Below are 21,665 nucleotides of genomic sequence, written 5' to 3'. Positions count from 1 at the left end.
GCTAACCGATTTTACGTGAAAACGAGTAAAACGGTATAATCGGTAAAAATACCTAATGTTCATAAGTACATGTTAGAGTGAGAATTTGATGTTTCCATAGAAGGGAAAAATGATCAGCATGTCATAAAATATAAGAAAATAGGAAGAAGATTAATTTCCGAACCTTGGGGAAAAGGTGCAAATATGCAAAAGTTTAGGGGTCAAAATGTAAATTTGTAAAAATATGATTTTTAGACCCATATGAATAGTGTGACTAATTATTCTGTTAAATGTGATATTATAGATCAAGGAAATCGAGATTTGGGCTTAAATCAGGAATATACAAAGTTATGGACTAGAATGGTAAATTGTCATTTCTAGATCTAAGGTAAGTTTATACGTAAATAATTTATCGATTCTTTTTATTTTATTATATTTTGTTATCATATTAAATGTGGCTACCTATAGAATGATTATTTGTTGTAAATTGCAAATTGAAAAAGGACTATGAATAAATTGTAACATGTTGGAAAGTGAGGAATTTCCCGGTTGAGCCTTCGGAATAGAAACGATATGGATGATCTATTGTGAGGTCACGTGTGTAGTACTAAGTGCAGGCTACTACGTGTACCGGATAATTGGTCGCATGAGTAGTACTGGGTGCAGGCTACTATGCGTACCAGATAGCTTTGGCTACAAGTGTGAAAATATGTGCAGGCAACTGAGTATCAGTTATTTTTTCGAAGAGTTCAACGGGAAAATCGATTAAGTAAAAATACATGTGAACATGATTATATGATGAATAAGTGCAGTTATGTGTTTAAGAAAATTTTGAGCAATATGCTCGATATTTGAGTGAACTTCGATAAGACAAAATGGATTAAGTGAAATTATGTAAGAGTGAATTTTAGTAGTAAAATAGTGTTGGACAACAGCAGTTGTGTAAATTTGAAAATTCACCAAAAATTGTGTAAGTTCAATTAAATTTCAAATAAATTATGAAACTAAATCTTAATGAGTCTATTTTCATATAAAGGAAATAGGGGGAGCAAAAGAGTTGTATATTATGTGATATTCTAATTTCTGTGAGACAGTGTTAGAATGAATTTGAGATCCCCTTCTGATTTAAAAAATAATTTAAAAATTTTAGAAACATAATTATGGGTTATAATTTATATTCTTAGAATCTTTGATGAGTCTAATTTTAATAGAAACAAATATAAACATTATCTTAGTATCGTACTATGAGATAAATAAATTTTAGTGAAGAAAGGTCGAAGCTGTCAAATGGTGAAATAGGGGAGACTTTGAATAATAAACTGTATTTATTGGCTGGATCAAAATTCTAAAAATTTTATGGTGGAAATATATGTGAGTCTAGTTTCTAGGAAAATTTACAGATCTTAATTTGGAGTTTCATAACTCCAGATATAAATGATTTAGTGACTGTGACTCAAGAAAGTAACTTAACCAGAACATGTGTAAATGTACAATTGGGTTAGTTTTACAATGGAAATCATGTTAGTAAATTACTTATTATTATTTCATGCGAGCTTACTAAGCGTAAAGCTTACCTCTTTCTTTCCACTTGTTTTAGTGTTGCCAGGTTAGCTCAAGGTTGGAGATCGTCGGAGGCAGCATCACACTATCAATCCAACACCTTGACAGTATAAACACATATGCTAGAATTATCAAGTGAGTGGCATGTATAGGGACCTAGTTTTATAACATGTGTTATTATAATTTGGCCAAATATATTGGTCTTTAGTGAGCTAATGATTCTGACTTATAAATCTAGCTATTTATGTTATGTTTGATAATGGTGATGTGCGTATGCTTGTTTGTCATGCATGGTTGGTAATATGTTATGTGTTGTTGTGAATGTTTAAGTCCGTTAATGCCTCGAACACTATCCCAACGTTGGATACGGGTGAGGGTGTTACATTTAGTGGCATCAAAGCTATGGTTTAGTCAGTTTTCGGACTAACCTAGCATGTGGAAAAGTCCAACTATACATGTCACCGATCCGTGATAGTGTGATGTCTCCCGATGCGTATGAGAGTCAATTTGTTTAGACAAAGGTACTCTCCAACTGAGCTACACTGACCATGTTGAATGTGATGCTAAAATATTCGAGTAAAGTATAGTCATGATGAACTAAAACTTGGAAAGGTACGAATGAGGATTCATGAAATGTGTACATGGTGAAATAAGCTTATCTATGATTAATAGATAATTCCATGATGTATATGATCGATTTATTTGAATAAATGCATGTGTTTGAGTAACTTATCAAAAATATTTATAAGATGAATATTCATGTATATTGGTTGGGATGATTATGATGGTAACCTCGTATAACTTGAGTAAATGTATTAAATTGCTTGGACTAATATATAAGATTGTAATGATATGTATATGATGATGTGTAAGATGAAAGTTTAGACTGTGATATACTTATCCATGTTTGTTTGCCCTTATATGATATTATGTGCTTGACTTGTCTGATTTAATGAATGGATAAGTAATATTATCTAGGAAAATTTGAAATACATGTATAAGTACACTTGTTCAAATGAGATAACCAAAAAGTGAGTGTAAAATCAATATGAATGTTAGTTACTCGAAATGAATGACATGATTGAAATATGATTGCTCTGATAAAAACTATGTTACATGTATATGAGAGTTGAGTCAGAGGCCCTACGACCCCCTCCCCCTTACCAAAGTGGTGTTTTATAAGGGAAATTCCTAAGATTTATATTGAATGAGTTTCTAGGTGAGAAACCAAAGAGTTCAATGATGGGATGGTTATAAGCATGATTAGAGATTGAGAATGGGTTGATAAGTACAGACATGAGCTAGAAAGATATCGGATTGACCGAAAGATTGTTTAATTTTCGCAACATCGCAGTTAGTAAAAAAGGTTAATTTTGGTAAAATGATCTATCATGGTATGATGTCAAGAAATGTATTGATGGAAATTCCCTCATGAATTGGTTTTCTTAGTAAGGGGAATATTATGGAATTTGGGATGACGAAATAGTTAAAGGAATAATGTTCGAAATATGAAATGTTCAAGCATGATAATTATAGTGCATAGTTTGTGACTGTCTCTATTGAGATATTGTATGAGATTACCTGATACTGGAAATATTATTGGGGCTATCTAATCCCTGATGAATTCTTATATTATGAAAATGTTCCTTGATCTTAACGTTAGACGAATATATTGTCAGTCTGATTGGGTTATGATTTGCATGGTTCTGTTTTTCTCTGGTATTTTGTTATATTCTGCCTATTGAGAATCAATGAGAAATTGTGTATGGTGGATTTCCTTTCTCAAGAAAGTTAATCAGAGTTAATGTATTCAGTTGAGGTATCAGTATTACTTATGTTAATGCATTTGTTAAGGTATTCGATTGGTATGATGAGTGAATTTGGAATGATACATGTTGAATCGTTCTATTGACTAGAAGAGAGAATTTCTTGAAATATCAATTAAAAATGAATAAGGTAGACTTGATTTTTCAATCTGTATGGAGTATCTATCTAGAATTTAATGAGATGTGCATACTTGAGAATAAGATTTTATTTCTTCACGGGTAAAAAGACGAATAGTCTAATTAAGAAGTGTATGTTTCCTAGAAGAATCGTATACAATAAGAAGATCTGATATTGATAATGTGAAGATAATCTGGGTATTAAAAAAATGCTGAAACGATCATTGTTTATCTTTGAGTACAGATTCTTGAAATGTTGAAAGTTTAAAGATGTATAGCAAGAATCATTAGAATTAATTTTTTCGTTTTAGAATTAGAATGGAAATAGAAAAGGTTAATATGGATTTTCTTGCATGGATCATTCCTGTCCTTGAAAGAGGAAAGTGATATGTAGCGTTGTTAAACGTATTGAGATGTGTAAATTATGCTAGTATACCCGAATGTCTGCTCACCAGATTCATAGAATTTCATGTCTTTATGAATTTTGGATATCATAGAATTTTAATCTCCACTAATCGGATTGAGATCTGAGTTTCATATCCTGATTTCTTTGGAAAGACAGAAGAGGCTTGAAATAAAAAGTAGTTGAGGGTTGAATTGACAAATGATTAGACTGTGTGAAATTATAAAGAGTATGAGGTTGAGATGAACTGACTAGTTTTACTATTCGAATTCGAAAGGATTCGGGTGCAAATGTATATGTAACATGATGGTATGGATTAGAATTTTAAGTACATGAGCTTTTTAGTAGAGATTAAGTTTCAGTAAAAGTATTGTAAAGTGAATACCAGTTATGATTTTTGTATGAAAAATTTAAAGAGATAGGTAGTAAAAGTTTAGCTTAAGTGAAAGCTCTTTGACATCGATTATAGGATTGAGGAATCCAAGTGAAAAACCAAAACCACTTTTTTTGGTAAGATTTTCGGGGTCGAAAATCCCTAAAGGGGGGAGAAATGTAACATCCTGATTTTGGGCTTTGTCGGAACAGTGGTTTTGGGACCACAAATCCGATGAGAAAATTTCCATTTTTATTATATTTTTATGGTCTACAATTTCACGAAATGATTTCGTGAAAATTTCGTTCGAAAATTTCGACGTTTGGGCACTCAATTTAGTAAAAAGGACTAAATTGTAAAAAGTGCAAAAGTTGAGTTCTACATGTTAGAGGTATCAGATTGTTATGAAATTTTAAATGGGAGGTCCTTAAATGATAATTAAATCATTTTATAACTTTTTGGACAAAAATGGCCTTGATTGGGTAAATTTTGAAAGAATAGTAAAAAGGGCATTTTGGTCATTTAGGGGTAAAATGAATTAAAAGACAAATTTTAAACTCCAAATGTGTCTCTTTCTTCTTGCTACAGCAGAATGTACCAAGAGCAGCCATGGTTAGGGTTTGGCCAAGCTTCCAAGCTTAATAGTAAGTGATTCCGAGCTCCGTTTTTAATATTCTATGTATTTTTGAAATCCCAGCAACATGATCTCCTCATTTCTACCATTATTTTGAGCTAGGATTTATGTTTAAAAATTTACCCATGAATGATATGCATGTATTTTGATGTTTAATGGTAGAATATGAAGCTTGAAATTGTGTTAAACAACTTTTGCTAAGCGATTTTACGTGAAAACGAGTAAAACGGTATAATCGGTAAAAATACCTAATGTTCATAAGTACATGTTAGAGTGAGAATTTGATGTTTCCATAGAAGGGAAAAATGATCAGAATGTCATAAAACATAAGAAAATAGGAAGAAATTTAATTTCCGAACCTTGGGGAAAAAGTGTAAATATGCAAAAGTTTAGGGGTCAAAATGAAAATTTGTAAAAATATGATTTTTAGACCCATATGAATAGTGTGACTAATTAGTAGGCTAAATGTGATATTATAGATCAAGGAAATCGAGATTTGGGCTTAAATCGGGAAAATACAAGGTTGTGGACTAGAATGGTAAATTGCCATTTTTAGATCCGAGGTAAGTTTGTACGTAAATAATTTATTGATTCTTTTTATTTTATGATATTTTGTTATCATATGAAATGTGGCTGCCTAGAGAATGATTATTTATTGTAAATTGCAAATTGAAAAAGGACTATGAATAAATTGTAACATGTTAGAAAGTGAGGAATTTCCCGATTGAGCCTTTGGAATAGAAATGATACGAATGATCTATTGTGAGGTCACGTGTGTAGTACTGAGTGCAGGCTACTACATGTACCGGATAATTGGTCGCATGTGTAGTACTAAGTGCAGGCTACTATGCGTACCCGATAACTTCGATCACGTGTGTAGTACTAAGTGCAGGCTACTACGTGTATCAGATGGTTAGGTCACGTGTGTAGTACTAAGTGTAGGCTACTATGTGTACCGGATAATTGGTCGCATGTGTAGTACTAAGTGCAAGCTACTATGCGTACCAGATAGCTTTGGCTACAAATGTGAAAATATGTGCAGGCAACTGAGTATCAGTTATTATTTCGAAGAGTTCAACGGGAAAATCGATTAAGTAACAATACATGTGAACATGATTATATGATGAATAAGTGCATGTATATGTTTAAGAAAATTTTGAGCAATATGCTCGATATTTGAGTGAACTTCGATAAGACAAAACGGATTAAGTGGAATTATGTAAGAGTGAATTTTAGTAGTAAAACAGTGTTGGACAGTAGCAGTTGTGTAACTTTGAAAATTTACCACAAATTGTGTAAGTTGAATTAAATTTAAAATATATTATGAAATTAAATATTAATGAGTATATTTTCATATAAAGGAAACATGGGGAGCAAAAGAGTTTTATATTATGTGATATTCTAATTTTTGTGAGACAGTGTCAGAATGAATTTGAGATCCCTTGTTCTGATTTGGAAAAATTGTTAAAAATTGTAGAAAAATAATTATGGGTTATAATTTATGTTCCTAGAATATTTGGTGAGTATAATTTTAATAGAAACTAACAGGAACATTATTCGAGTCTCGTACTATGAGATAAATAAATTTTAGTGAAGAAAGGTCGAAGCTGTCAAACGGTGAAATAGGGGAGACTTTGAATAATAAACTGTACTTATTGGCTGGACCAAAATTCTGAAAATTTTATGGTGGAAAGATATATGAGTCTATTTTCTAGGAAAATTTATAGATCTTAATTTGGAGTTCCGTAACTTCATATATAAATGATTTAGTGACTGTGACTCAAGAAAGCAGCTTAACCAGAACATGTGTAAATGTACAATTGGGTTAGTTTTACAATGGAAAGCATGTTAGTAAATTTCTTTTTATTATTTAATGCGAGCTTACTAAGTGTAAAGCTTACCCCTTCCTTTCCATTTCTTTTACTGTTGTCAGGTTAGCTCAGGGTTGGAGATCGTCGGAGGCAGCATCACACTATCAAGCCAACACCTTGACAGTATAAACACATATGCTAGAATTATCAAGTGAGTGGCATGTATAGAGACCTAGTTTTATAACATGTGTTATTATAAATTGGCCAAATATATTGGCCTTTAGTGAGCTAATGATTCTGACTTATAAATCTAGCTATTTATGTTATGTTTGATATCGGTGATGTGCATATGCTTGTTTGCCATGCATGGTTGGTAATATGTTATGTGTTGTGAATGTTTAAGTCCGTTAACGCCTCGAACCCTATACCGTGTTGGATACGAGTGAGGGGTGTTACATTTTGTGATTAGTGACTAAAGTGAAAAAATCTGAAAAAGTGAAGGTTAATTTGTAAAATGCCCTAAATATGTGTTTTTGGATTGATTTGAATGATTTGGTAAATGAAAGAGTTAAATTTGAATTTATATATATCAAGAAGTAAAGAAAACAAAATTAGATTGGAAAAAGTCGAAAGTCGTCGAGTAGCCGATTCCATCTATTCGAATCCATACGAGGTAAATCTATATACAAATAAATGTATTTGCAATAGTTTATTTATGCTTATATGTTATTTAATAATGATGAATAGCTTTATGCTTTGAATATAAGACATTCGAGAAAGTATTGACTAAGTTCCAACATCCGAAAAGTTTTAACGCTCGGGTTTGTGCAAGTATACACAGTCGTTATCAAGTAATAAGTAAGTATCGAGTTATGTCTCCACAGGGATTGTATTTATGCTAAGCCGATTAATTTGTAAAATTATATTAACAATTTGATAAATAAAAAATAATGAAAAATTAAGTATATGAAACTAAATGCAGTGACCCCTTATGCAATTTATCCTAAGTTTGCAAACTATATGAATGAAATAGAATTTAGCAGAATTAACACAATAAGCAACAATTATAACATAAATAAGCTAGGACAATTACTTTAATTAAGCTCAAATTTTTATCAACATGCTTATCAATGTTCGGAAAAATATTCCATGTCAACTCGATCTTTCATGAGTTTGGAAACCACATTAGGTCCTTTCGAAATCCTTTACTTAGTAAATAAGAATTTCACTGATCTTTATTTACAAAGGGTTTCTTAGTATTCGTGTGAAGTAACAGGGACGTGTTAGGTTTGAAACAGTTTAATCACACAAATCTAAAAAACTATGCAGATAACAGAGCCTGGTTAGAGTTGTTATGCAACCTACAATTTAATCGGGTTAGGATCTAAATTGAGCATGCACATTTCAATTATGTGTCCATTAGCCATCGTCTGGTTAGGATCGCACAACTAATTCAGGTGCATTTCAATCACGTATGAACGAAATACAGACTTGATTTTAATTGAAAACATGATCAACTGAGGCACAAATATTATAAGCACAAATATTATTCAATCAAAATAATCATCCTAGCTTAAATAAAATTAAGTTATCATTGTCATAAACAAGAACAATAAACACATAGCAAACATTATTGAATTAAGTTAAAGACAAGAAAGATTAAACCCATGTAACAGCCCGATTTTGGGCCTAGTCAGAACAGTGGTTTCGGGACCACTATTCCGAGGCCAGAGAAAATTATTTTAGTATTATTTTATGTGTTGTAATATGATTTTATAAGTGCATGTTAATTTTGGTATATTAATTTTAGCGATTTCTAGTCCAATTTCGAAAAAGGACTAAATCGTGTAAAAAGTAAAAGTTGTGTTTTAATACCTAAAGGTGTTAAATTGCCTTGTATCTTAAATTGGGGGTCTTTAAAGTGAAATTAGGCCATTTAAAGTGTGATGGCCGGCCATTGAAAGTGTGATGGCCGGCCATGGGAGACAAAATAGTTGAAAAGTCAAAATTAGACAAAATAGTTTTATTATTAACAAATAAAAAAAAGAAAAAGATATCATTTTTCTCTTCCCCTTCACCGAAATATGCAGCAAAGAAAGGGTTTTGAAGCTGGAAAATTTCAGCAACATATTTCCCTTGCTTGTAAGTGATTTTAATGTCTTTGCTTGATGATTTTTGTATTTTTGGAACCCCTAAAGCATAAGCTTTCATAAGAGGGGATTATTTTGCAAAATGATGAAGAGCCCAGGGTTTTACCATGAGAGTAAATGTGTTGTTTGCTGTGTTTTTATGGAAGATTATGAGTCCTAGTTGTCTAATAAATAACTTTTGTGAAAGAAATTGCATGAAAATACCTTAAAAAGGGCTAAATTGCTAAGTTGTAAAATGAGTTGTAAATGTGTAAAATAGTTGAAATTATGAGTTGCTATAGTTATGAAAATGGTTCATCTAGACTCAAGGAGTAAAGAAATGTGATAAAAATTAATTTACGAGCATTGGGGCAAAAGTGAAAATATGTAAAAGTTTAGGGGTCAAAATGAAAATTTGTAAAAATATGATTTTTAGACCCATATGAATATTGTGACTGATTGGTAGGCTAAATGTGATGTTATAGATGATAAAAATTGAGACTTGGACCTAGAACAGAAAGAAATCAATTTATGGACGAGTATGTCCTTTTCACCTTTGTGGTATCGAGGTAAGTTCGTATGTAAACAATACCATGCTATACATGTATTTAAATGTTATCATTACATGAATTATACATATATTAAGGTGTATGTGATTAATAGAAATATGATAAGACAAAGCCTTAATAGACAAGGAAAAATCCCGTTTGAACCTTAGGAATAGAATAGGATACGAGTGACATGTCACTAGGAATTATGAGTCTAGATGACTAGCTCAAGAGTGAGCATTGAAATGTCATGAGATATGAGGTAACTTTAGCTACAATTTAGGCACTTATGTGCAAAGGCTTTTCCGAGTATCCAATTAGTATTCCAAGTGTTCAACGGGCAATCTAAGGAAAGAGTTGATGATGGTCCCAATGAGGTAAGTCATTGGTGAGTATGCACTCAAGTTATGTTACGAGTTGTGCAAGTATGTATACTAATCCTATGAGAATGCCTTGATATGTGATGATCTATGGTGCATAATATGTGTTCTTACCATGATGGATAAAATGGTGTTGTATTAATATTATGAACAATGACCATGAATGAGTAACTTAGCCTTGACAGATTTGAGTTACTGCAGTAGTGTAACTTTGAAAATACACTAAAAATAGTGGAAAATGATTTAGGGGCAGAATAAAATATGGAATTAAATTTTAATGAGTCTATTTTCACATGAAAGAAGTAGAGGAAGAAAAAGAATTCTATATTGTGTGATATTTAAATTCTTGTGAAACAGGGTTTGAATGAATTTGAGATCCCCTGTTTTGATTTTATAAATTCACCGTAAATTGTAAAAAAATTATTAAGAGTCATACCTTACCTGTATAGATTCCTTATTGAGTCTATTTTTAAGGGAAACAAACAGCATGGTCACTGGAATTCTGTACATGGAGAAATTAGATTCGTAGTGCACAGGGATCAGAGTAGTCATACCCTGAAACAGGGGAAAATTTAACTAATAAAATGTACTAAATGGCTTGACCAAAAATTCTTGAAAAAAATTAGTAAGTAGACATATGAGTTTAGTTTCAAGAGAAATAGACGAGAACATTATTCGAATCCTGTACTATGAGATAATTGAACTTTAGTGCAGAAGGGTTGAAACTGTCAGACAGTGAATCAAGAGCAAACTTGAGGAATAAACTGTACTAATTGGCAAAGTCAAAAATTCTGGAAATTTTATGAAAGAAAGATAAATGAGTATAGTTTCAGGTAAAATTAACGGAACTTAATTTTGAGTTTCGTAGCTCCAGATATAAATAATTTAGTGACTGTTTTGCAGGAAGATAGCTTGTAGTGAACTTGAGAATATGTTGTAAACATTGATAAAACAAGTTAATGAGTTGCTTATTGTTTTCATATGAACTTACTAAGCGAAAGCTTAACCCCCTTCTTTCCCATGTTTTCTAGAGTTTCCAGGTTAGCTTGGGTTGGAGGCCGTCAGAGATATTATCACCCTATCGAGTTAACGTTATCGGAGTAAGTAAACTCAAGTGATTCGAGTCTATGGCATGTATAGGGTTTTAATGTGAGTATGTAATATTATGATTTAGCCAAAGGCATTGGCTTGTTATTACGGTAGTATTAGTCATGTAAATTGGCCTATGTCGGCTAATGACGTTATGGGCCCATATGATTATTCTTATGCATGTATGTTATTATCTCTTGTGATGTGGCTTACAACATGTATGCCTAGAGATTGAATTGAGATTCATTGATGAGCTAGTAACTAATGCAGGATTAAGTGATTGGTAAATAGTTAATAATGCTTCATGAATGGTTTGTGATGTAATGATAGTTATGTCTAGTATGTGGTAATGATATGGGCAAATTCTATAATATTTATTGCATAAGAAAATATCTTGAGCATAACATGTTTGTAGATGTTTAAGAGCTCATTTATGCCACGTTGTATGTTTTGGATAAGTATGTATCTATGCATGTGGTGTGAGAGTGACAAAAGGCTTGATAATTAGCCTATTTCGCCCACACCTGAGCACATGAGCATGTGAAGCCTTAACGCAAGAGATTTTTCTAAGTTTTTCATGAGTTCTCGATTGGGTCCCGAACCGTCCCGAATGCATGTATTGGGCCTCGTAAGCTTGCATAAGGGACAGATTGCATGTGAAAAGAAAAGTTTTTAATTATTTGAGATTTCAAGGCCTTGTTTAGTATGAAAGTGTTAGTAAAAGTCAGGTAGCACCTCGAACCCCATTCCGGCGTCGGATGCAGGCGAGGGGTGTTACATTTAATGGTTTCAGAGCTTGGTTTAGTCTGTTCTCGGACTAACCTAGCATAAGAGAGTCTAGCTATACATGCCATAGTATTACTCGTGATAGTGTGATATCTCTCGGCCCTAACAAAACTATTGATTAAGACAGGAATGAGTTCCAACCGAGCAAATCTTAATAGAGATAAGAGTAAAGTTGAGATTATTGAATCATGCTTATGATATGCTGAAAATTGGGAAAGGTATGAAAAGAAATCCATGATTTTTATTTATATGAATTAGTTTTCATTATGTGATACTCTTGAGATAAAGAATGTGAAATAGTGGAGTAAAACACAATTAAGTTGTGAAAAAACGCTTTTATGCATGTTAGTATTCATACGATGTTAAATGTCCAACTTGATTTGGCCAAGTGTTTAGGAAAAGAAAGAAATTTGCTTGAAATGACAGAATGTATGTATGAATGCTTTTATTGCATGATTAATAATCAGTATATACATGAGGTTGACATTTATGTCTAGATTGATGAAGTCAAGATGCAGTAATGTTATGCTTTATAATCTCGATTCTGTAATCATAAATGTCACAATAGCATGAAAGTTGTAATGAAAGATCAAATTGGGTGGAACGCAGGGAATGAGTACGATCGTTCACTAATGAATTGACGGAAAAGACCATGGTTGGACCATGGCAATACATGAGATTTGTATGCCATTGTAAGACCATGTATGGGACATGGCATCGGCATTGAGACCAGGGCTAGTGTAAGACATGTCTGGGACATGCATCACCACGAGATGAGATCCGAAGTAAGACATGTGCAGGACATGCATCGGCCTCGAGATGTTAGCCAATGTCAGACATGTCTGGGACATGCGTTGGCTACGAGATGTGCTAGTGTAAGACATGTCTGGGACATGCGTCAGCACGGTTACATGTGTCAGTGTAAGACCTGTTTGGGACACGGCATCGACACAGATGGATGAGAGCTAGTACAAGACCATAGTTGAACTATGGCATCAAGTAAGCGATGTACTCAAAACCATAAGACGTTCTCCAATTTAGTAAATATTGGCAAGTGATTAAGACTAAATATGGGAATTTGATAAAACATTAAGGGTAATTTGAGAAAAGGAAATGAAAGTTTGAGTTATGATAAATTCACTTATGTTTACCTAATATTTGCACGAAATAAAGTTGCATGTATTACTGAGATATGTGAAAATGTGTTCATAACAAGTTGGAAATTTGAAATGTTTGAATCGATGTGTGTAATGCTATGTTGTTATTGAATATGTATTTGCTTGAGAGTCAAAAGTTTAGAGGATTTACAATCTTTGCCCCCTTACCAGAATAGAGTTATACGATGAGATTTTCGAGACATATGTTGCATAAGGTTGCAAAAGTGAAACTGAAGAGTACAATAATGGAATAGTATGAGATTAGCGAAGACAGAATTAGTTAGAGGAATAATGTCGGACTTGCACAGATGTCTGAATATAACGGATTCAATTAAATAAAGTGATGGCTATCTTTCTCTTCTGAGTATTCTATGTTTTCCTCTATTCTGGGGAATACGTATGGTTATCCCTTTCGAATGGAAATTCTATCGTATGAGGATGCTAGTGACTGTGGTATTAGATGAAAAGTTCTATTGGTCCAGTTAGTTATGATCGACATTTCCCCATCTCTTCAGATTTCTATTCTGATATACTGGAATGAAGTTGATAGTAAAAATCTATATGAGATTATTTTGATGTTCTATTGATTATGGTTTATATGTATTGGAGAATTATATTATCTCTGTTACGAGAAATTCTAGAGCATACAGACAGTAGTTTCCTTCTGGTTTTCTCTGAGGGATTTTCTGGATCATATTTATTATTTTCTTTTGGATTATATTCTCGGATTTCTGGTATAGTCTTTATATCTTGGAATTTCTTATATTGGCTTTTCTCTCGTTCTTGTTTTGAGAATTATCAAGCTTGGCTTAACTTTACGAGTAATCTTTGACTTGCGGTATTAGAATCTGTTATGATTAAGCTTCTGGCTCGACCATAGAAGTGTGGGGATTTCAGTGTCGAGATTTCTTTAAAATTCCTGGGGTAAAGAATGGTTATTCGCAAAAGTAAATCTGAGTTATGTGCATTTAAGTTTATTCTACGGTTCAAGAATATCGTTACGTGTTCTTTGGTAAGTAGTCGACAATCGTAAATGATGGGGTTTTATTCTTGAAAGTATGTTATGGAAACATATTAGTTGGATTTCTCTTGTTCGAGAGATGTTATAAGTATAGTTATCCTAATTAATAAAAGACCACATCTATGAAGTTGGAATCATTTGATTCATGTTAGTAAAGTTTCTAAACAGTTGATGATCGAGTATAGAAATGTGGCTATAAGTGGTAAATTAAACAAGTACAAAGATGATTCGACTTTTAATTTGGAATTACAGGAGGATTTGATTTCGGTTTCTATTACTATTAATTTGAGTAAGATTTCAAGATCGAGAAACGCTAGGTATACAGAGAATTGAGTACAGAGTTCACAGCAGTATCTTGTCTATTCATTCAAAGGATGTCGAATTGTCTATAGGGTAAAGCCGAATATCAAATGTATTCAAGATTATTATTGTCAGTGATGACAGTGGGAAGAAAATGAGAAAGGACTGTTATGAATTTTGTATCGGGATGTCTCTCATTTCCAGGAAAAAGGAGAGATGCAAGTTGAATTGTGAAAGATTGATGATGGAAGTCTGCATGATTATTTTAGTATGTACAGATATATTATTCAACAGATGTGACTGAGTTGTATGTTTCTGAGTTTATAGTTCCAAGATTGTCAGTCTCCAGTGTTTCAAATTGAGCTCCGAGGTTTATACCTCAACTATGGAAAAGCTATAGGAAATCTTGAGTATGAGCTTGTGCCGAGTTGTTTTGTAAGTTGTGAGAAAAAGATATAACTGACTCGTGAAAGTAGAGAACAACTTTTTCTAGTAAGATTTTCGGGGACGAAAATCCCTAAAGGGGGAAGAAATGTAACAACCCGATTTTGGGCCTAGTTTGAACAGTGGTTTCGGGACCACTATTCCGAGGCCAGAGAAAATTATTTTAGTATTATTTTATGTGTTATAATATGATTTTATAAGTGCATGTTAATTTTGGTATATTAATTTTAGCGATTTCTAGTCCAATTTCGAAAAAGGACTAAATCGCGTAAAAAGTAAAAGTTGTGTTTTAGTACCTAAAGGTGTTAAATTGTCTTGTATCTTAAATTGGGGGTCTTTAAAGTGAAATTAGGCCATTGAAAGTGTGATGGCCGGCCATGGGACACAAAATAGTTGAAAATTCAAAATTAGACAAAATAGTTTTATTATTAACAAATAAAAAAAAAGAAAAAGCTATCATTTTTCTCTTCCCCTTCACCGAAATATGCAGCAAAGAAAGGGTTTTGAAGCTGGAAAATTTCAGCAACATATTTTCCTTGCTTGTAAGTGATTTTATAAGAGGGGATTATTTTACAAAATGATGAAGAGTCTAGGGTTTTACCATGAGAGTAAATGTGTTGTTTGCTGTGTTTTTATGGAAGATTATGAGTCCTAGTTGTCTAATAAACAACTTTTGTGAAAGAAATTGCATGAAAATACCTTAAAAGGGCTAAATAGCTAAGTTGTAAAATGAGTTGTAAATGTGTAAAATAGTTGAAATTATGAATTGCTATAGTTATGAAAATGGTTCATCTAGACTCAAGGAGTAAAGAAATGTGATAAAAATTAATTTACGAGCATTGGGGCAAAAGTGAAAATATGCAAAAGTTTAGGGGTCAAAATGAAAATTTGTAAAAATATGATTTTTAGACCCATATGAATATTGTGACTGATTGGTAGGCTAAATGTGATGTTATAGATGATGAAAATTGAGACTTGGACCTAGAACGGAAAGAAATCGATTTATGGACGAGTATGTCCTTTTCACCTTTGTGGTATCGAGGTAAGTTCGTATGTAAACAATACCATGCTATACATGTATTTAAATGTTATCATTACATGAATTGTACAGATATTAAGGTGTATGTGATTAATAGAAATATGATAAGACAAAGCCTTAATAGACGAGGAAAAATCTCGTTTGAACCTTAGGAATAGAATAGGATACGAGTGACATGTCACTAGGAATTATGAGTCTAGATGACTAGCTCAAGAGTGAGCATTGAAATGTCATGAGATATGAGGTAACTTTAGCTACAATTTAGGCACTTATGTGCAAAGGCTTTTCCGAGTATCCAATTAGTATTCCAAGTGTTCAACGGGCAATCTAAGGAAAGAGTTGATGATGGTCCCAATGAGGTAAGTCATTGGTGAGTATGCACTCGAGTTATGTTACGAGTTGTGCAAGTATGTATACTAATCCTATGAGAATGCCTTGATATGTGATGATCTATGATGCATAATATGTGTTCTTACCATGATGGATAAAATGGTGTTGTATTAATATTATGAACAATGACCATGAATGAGTAACTTAGCCTTGACAGATTTGAGTTACTGCAGTAGTGTAACTTTGAAAATACACTAAAAATAGTGGAAAATGATTTAGGGGCAGAATAAAATATGGGATTAAATTTTAATGAGTCTATTTTCACATGAAAGAAGTAGAGGAAGAAAAAGAATTCTATATTGTGTGATATTTAAATTCTTGTGAAACAGGGTCTGAATGAATTTGAGAGCCCCTGTTCTGATTTTATAAATTCTCTGTAAATTGTAAAAAAATTATTAAGAGTCTAGTTTCAAGAGAAATAGACGAGAACATTATTCGAATGGCTTGACCAAAAATTCTCGAAAAAAATTAGTAAGTAGACATATGAGTCTAGTTTCAAGAGAAATAGACGAGAACATTATTCGAATCCTGTACTATGAGATAATTGAACTTTAGTGCAAAAGGGTTGAAACCGTCGACGGTGAATCAGAGCAAACTTGAGGAATAAACTGTACTAATTGGCTAAGTCAAAATTCTGGACATTTTATGAAAGAAAGATAAATGAGTCTAATTTCAGGTAAAATTAAGAACTTAATTTTGAGTTTCAGTAGCTCAGATATAAATAATTTAGTGATTTGCTTGCAAAGAAGATGACTTGTAGTGAACTTGAGAATATGTTGTAAACATTGATAAAACAAGTTAATGAGTTGCTTATTGTTTTCATATGAACTTACTAAGCTAAAGCTTACCCCTTTCTTTCCCATGTTTTCTAGAGTTTCCATGTTAGCTCGGGTTGGAGGCTGTCAGAGATATTATCACCCTATCGAGTTAACATTATCGGAGTAAGTAAACTCAAGTGATTCGAGTCTATGGCATGTATAGGGTTTTAATGTGAGTATGTAATATTATGATTTAGCCAAAGGCATTGGCTTGTTATTAAGGTAGTATTTGTCATGTAAATTGGCCTATGTCAGCTAATGATGTTATGGGCCCATATGATTATTCTTATGCTTGTATGTTATTATCTCTTGTGATGTGGCTTACAACATGTATGCCTAAAGATTGAATTGAGATTCATTGATGAGCTAGTAACTAATGCAGGATTAAGTGATTGGTAAATAGTTAATAATGCTTCATGAATGGTTTGTGATGTAATGATAGTTATGTCTAGTATGTGGTAATGATATGGGCAAATTCTATAATATTTATTGCATAAGAAAATAACTTGAGCATAACATGTTTGTAGATGTTTAAGAGCTCATTTATGCCACGTTGTATGTTATTGGATAAGTATGTATCTATGCATGTGGTTTGAGAGTGACAAAAGGCTTGATAATTAGCTTATTTCTGGCCACACGGCCTGAGCACATGGGTGTGTGAAGCCTTAACGTAAGAGATTTTTCTAAGTTTTTCATGAGTTCTCGGTTGGGTCCCGAACCGTCCCGAATGCATGTATTGGGCCTCGTAAGCTCGCATAAGGGATAGATTGCATGTGAAAAGAAAAGTTTTTAATTATTTGAGATTTCATGGCCTTGTTTAGTATGAAAGTGTTAGTAAAAGTCAGGTAGCACCTCGAACCCCATCCCAACGTCGGATGCAGGCGAGGGGTGTTACAACCCAAATCAAATTGGCTGTTGTAGTAGCCCATTTCTGCCCAGGCCAATAATTAAATAAGTAAAAAAACAAAAACATAAATTAAAAAATAATAAAGTTTATACGGTCCATGTACAATGCCCAAAATTCATTTACAGCCCATTACCCGTTTACATTTGACCCAAATACCTACACCCTATGCCCGGTTACAACCCAATAAGCCTACACTTGGTTAGACTCTGACCCAACTCAGTGAAGCCCAAGAGGCCCAAACCACAAGCCAAGTACGGAAGACCTAGGGTTTCAGAAACCCTAGGCACCGCAAACAATGCGTCTGTTCATTTTGCGTCATTTCAGCTACCCACCATCGATGCTGTGATTCCAGGCTTCGAATCATGCTGTGATCGACACCCGAATCAACGCTGGTGTCATCGTCAGTGCCCGACCATTACTGGCTTCCTCGCTGGTACCTGCAAAAGAAGAAGGAACCACAGCAACCAAAGAAATAGATTTGGAAAGAAATCAAATGATTTTTTTTCTTAAAATGTAACAAAGGGTTATAAAAACCCCTTTTTTTTCTAATTTGTAGGGATGTTTTTTTTTCTAGATACACACAGATTCAATAAAAAGTCAATTTTACATACATACAGAAGAGAGAACCATAGTCAATCGAGAAATACAAAGGTGAATATTTTTTTTAATATATATATATTGCGAACAATAAAAAAGGAAAAGGGAACGTACCGTTTTGATTAGCGCCGAAAAAAGGAAACTTTCCAGTTTCTGACCGCCGTACGTGGTGGCATTGACGGGGCGCATGAGCACGTGCGAACCCCTGGACAGAGGCTCGATAGCACTCCGAGAATCCCCTCCCCAACCCTCCTTCAGAGGGTTTCCTCGTTTTTTTAAAACAGACTGTAAAAGTGATTTCAAAGCTTAAAATTTGGCTTATATAGCCTTATGAAAATGGTGCCGTTTTGCTTAAAACAAATAGCTTCAAAACGACGTCATTCTAGAGCCCAGGATCCGAGTGTTAACCCGAAACCCGAATGAGATCCGCTTGTTTTTTAAATGGGCAATTTGCTCAATCGATCCTTCCGCATTTTTTAAATTTTATAATTGCATTTTATTTTTATTTTAAATTAACCTTAACCTTTTATGTTTGTTTCAATTTAGTCCTTCTGGTCATTAAAGACTTATTCTGAAAACGGTGTCGTTTAGGGATTAGGGCTAATTGCTCAGTGAGTCCCTCAGTTTCCGTGTGCATTCTAATTTAACCCAAATTTTCATTTTATTTGCAATTGGCCCCAATTTTTTTAAAAAATTCGATTTTAGTTTTTTTTTGTTTAATTTTAAGTATTATATATATTATTTTTCTTATATATAAATAGTAATTATATACATAATAATATATATTATTATATGTCTTTATAAATTTTATTATATGTTATATTTTTAATATATACTATTTATTCTATTCTATTTATATTTTATTATATGTTATATATTTTATTATATATATTATTTATTTTACCATATTTTATATGTAAAATTATTTATCATATCATATTTATTATTTTATACTTTATCTATCATATAATTTATATCATTATATATTGTGTTTATAAATTTTATTACATGTTATACCATACATTATTCTATATATTACATTTATTTTATTATAAAATATACATTATCTTATTACCTATTAATTATATATGTTTTTCAATTTATTATTAAATGAATATATGTAATATCAATATTTAGTACATTTTCCATATATTAAGTTATTGAATCCTATAATATAATTTATATGTATATATCATATTAAAAAAAGAGATATTTATTTATCATTATTATGTTATTCTTGATATTTTTAAATATCCTTATTATTATTTTATTTAATTTACCTTTAATAAGTTTATAATTTATTTTTATTTTTTGGTATTGTTTTAGTAGGTTAAAGTTTTATAGATTATTTTTATTTTATTTGTTTTACATATTCGCATGGAAATTAATTATTTATGTTGATTTAAGTTACATTTGCATTATTGCATATATATTATGCAATTTATATTGTTGTGTTCATTATGCCTATTGTTGTATTTTGCATGTAGTGACAATGCATGTATATTTTATATCATCTATGATCATATATGTGCAAAATGATAACATATTGTGTAATTTATGTCCTTATTTGTCATCTTTATTATATTTGCATGGAATGTTAAAATAGGGATCATGTGGGTTAATTTATTTAATATTAGTCCTTTGTAATATGACAAATGCATCATCATTTTAAAGAACTTTTATAATATATTCGATCCAAAAATATTTTTAAAAATAAGGCAATATTCTTGGTATTTAGGAATTCTGGAGGTAGTGCCCTAACATGCTGGGTTGCGATTTCCCATTTGTCTAAATACCTAAATTATCCTTCTAAATAAGTTTTGAAAATCACAAGATGATTTTAGTTATGAAAGTTTAAAATATCGTGTCCAATCATGCTGGATATGATGTTTATATTCTTTCGAAGCCAAAGAATCTTGATTCTTTTTAACTCAAATTATTACGGTTTTAAAGAGATCTTATTTCTAAATTCTTTCTAACTTTTGGCATTAAGACAAAACTATTCAATTTGGTACCAATTTTGGGCATTACAAGGGTGCTAATCCTTCCCCGTGCGTAACCGACTCCCGAACCTATTTTCTCGTAATTTTGTAGACCAAAACGTTTTATAAAGTGATCCAATCACACTTTAAAAGGTTGGTGGCGACTCCCATCTTTGCAAAAATCTCATTTTTTTAAAAAATGGTTTCGACAGCTTGGCGACTCTGCTGGGGACTTATAAGAGAGTCAAGCCAAGAAATTGATTTTTTTGTCTTAATGTCGAAAGTTTGGAAAATCTTAAAAGATTGATCATTTTACAAGTGTTTGCTGCATATGTTGATTTCATACATTGCATTTGCATGACCGTTGGTCACACCTTTAAGTGGGAGTAAGAAACCAAGCTTTCGTGAGGTTTTCACCTCCACATGAGTTAGTGGATTGCTTCCGGGATACTGTACCTATGTCTTCGTGAGATTTTCATCTCCGTATGGCCATAGGGAAATGTGTTCCCCTGAACTGAACTTGGTCTATATGAGCCTATAATGGGTGAGGACTGGGGAATCTGCTGGTTCAGGTACCCTTTGCTTTAGAACCGAACTTCATATAATGAGCTTTAAGTGCTTGCCTTAGGGAAAATAGTGATAGCCTTTAGTAAGCTACCCTTTGTAAGTACTTGTTTATCATTTCTTATATATATGATACTGACCTATTTTATTTTGCTATCATTGCATATTCAAAGATATCGATTCACAGTTCAATTTCTGAGTTAGAAAGTTTTGTAATGGGGAACGAATATCTTGATAAAGTGGAGGACAATGCCTCTGTCTGTACCTGGTCAAAGAAAACCCAGTTAGAGAAAGGAGATAGTGTCACTGAGGGGCATACATCAGAGTTATGGGACTTCACCCGTATTAATTTGACGCAGAATGAGTTTCAGGAGTTGAGGAATAGGCCAACGGAGACTTTGATTGATGAGGACTACGGTCCGGTGAGAACACTTCTTATGGGTGACCTTTTATTTTATATAAAGAATATTCACTCAGGAATGACATAAGTATAGTTTCCCCATTTTCCCGTTTACCTTTCTCTCTACCCGGGAGGTTATCCCCGTTGAGTAGGTCTCCAAAAGTCATTCTTTGAGGTCAGTTGCTATCCCGCATATGCTTTCGGAGCACCCCACTCATTCAATCACTTGCTTGTGATTGCAGCCATTCCCCGAAAAGGGAATTGTCCACTCCCGTTCATGGGACGAACCGAACATCGCGTAAGAACATTGGATTTTTTCCCTCTTTTTCTGCTCTCCTTGCTTTAACTAAGGAACTGCCTTGAAGTATTACTTTTGGTATTGAGGTTGAACTAAGTTTTCCCCTCTATCTA

The 21,665-nt window shown here is 32.7% G+C and overlaps 1 long non-coding RNA gene across 1 annotated transcript; it reads left to right on the top strand.

Moving 5' to 3' along the window:
- The first annotated feature begins 9,318 nt into the window (after positions 1–9,318).
- LOC128290662 (uncharacterized) lies at positions 9,319–11,147 on the top strand. The gene is made up of 2 exons (XR_008280447.1): positions 9,319–9,401; positions 10,792–11,147. It is a non-coding gene; the product is annotated as an uncharacterized LOC128290662 (long non-coding RNA).
- Positions 11,148–21,665: the final 10,518 nt, after the last annotated feature.

This window comes from Gossypium arboreum, chromosome 3, assembly GCF_025698485.1.
Source record: "Gossypium arboreum isolate Shixiya-1 chromosome 3, ASM2569848v2, whole genome shotgun sequence".
Taxonomy (NCBI): Eukaryota; Viridiplantae; Streptophyta; class Magnoliopsida; order Malvales; family Malvaceae; genus Gossypium; species Gossypium arboreum.
This window is presented reverse-complemented; position numbering and strand designations above follow the sequence as displayed.